Source organism: Mandrillus leucophaeus, unplaced genomic scaffold (genome assembly GCF_000951045.1).
Source record: "Mandrillus leucophaeus isolate KB7577 unplaced genomic scaffold, Mleu.le_1.0 Scaffold875, whole genome shotgun sequence".
Lineage (NCBI taxonomy): Eukaryota > Metazoa > Chordata > Mammalia > Primates > Cercopithecidae > Mandrillus > Mandrillus leucophaeus.
In genome coordinates this window covers 1094160-1094996 of record NW_012109530.1, presented here as the reverse complement: position 1 = coordinate 1094996, position 837 = coordinate 1094160, and positions in this window count along the sequence as shown.

Below are 837 nucleotides of genomic sequence, written 5' to 3'. Positions count from 1 at the left end.
CTTCCCGCCACGTGGAATAGAAATCATGAACATCTCACCTGATCATCACTCACTGTTTGCTTTATTATGGATTGGAGAAAGGGGCTGTCTTAATTCTGTCTCTTATACACATCTAGATGTGTATAAGAGACAGCTGTTTGCTTTATTATGGATTGGAGAAAGGGGCTGTCTTAATTCTGTCTCTTATACACATCTAGATGTGTATAAGAGACAGAGTCTTGCCCTTGGGAGATTGGTACTCCTAGGGGAAGAGGGAGTGCACCACATCAAGGGACCAGCCCATGAAACAAAAGAGTACAGATGACAGGCCTTGAGTACCATGTCCTTCTGTTGGTGGGCAGTTTCAGCAGAGGAACAGGAGTAGTGCTGGGCTCAGCAAGTAATGTCTGCAGCTCTAATCTAACCATCAGACAGCCTTAGTGCATGTGAAGGGCCTTGGAGAAGGAAACAACTTTCCTCCTTTGCCCACCACCATGAGCACAGTTGGGGCTTCTCCCATGGGAGCTTTGCATGGCTGCAACTATAGATGACCTTTCTGGAACACTTCAGACTGACAGCATCCCTGCAGGAGGACACCCTAAAGGTTCAGGCTTTCAAGACAGAGTCACAATTCCTCTCTACTTGAAAAATCTACATTTCTACAGATGAAAAGAGGTGTCTGTGTGGTCTGAATAGCTGGAGCACTGGAACAGGACTGTGTCTGAGAAGTGGACAGCTTCCCTGCTGACCTGCCAGGGGAGTCGAGGTGGCTCTAACCCTTCCTCTGACGAGACCTCAGTGTGATTCCCTGAAAGCTTCTCCAGCCACCTTTGTCAAGACAGGGACCTCTGTCCACCA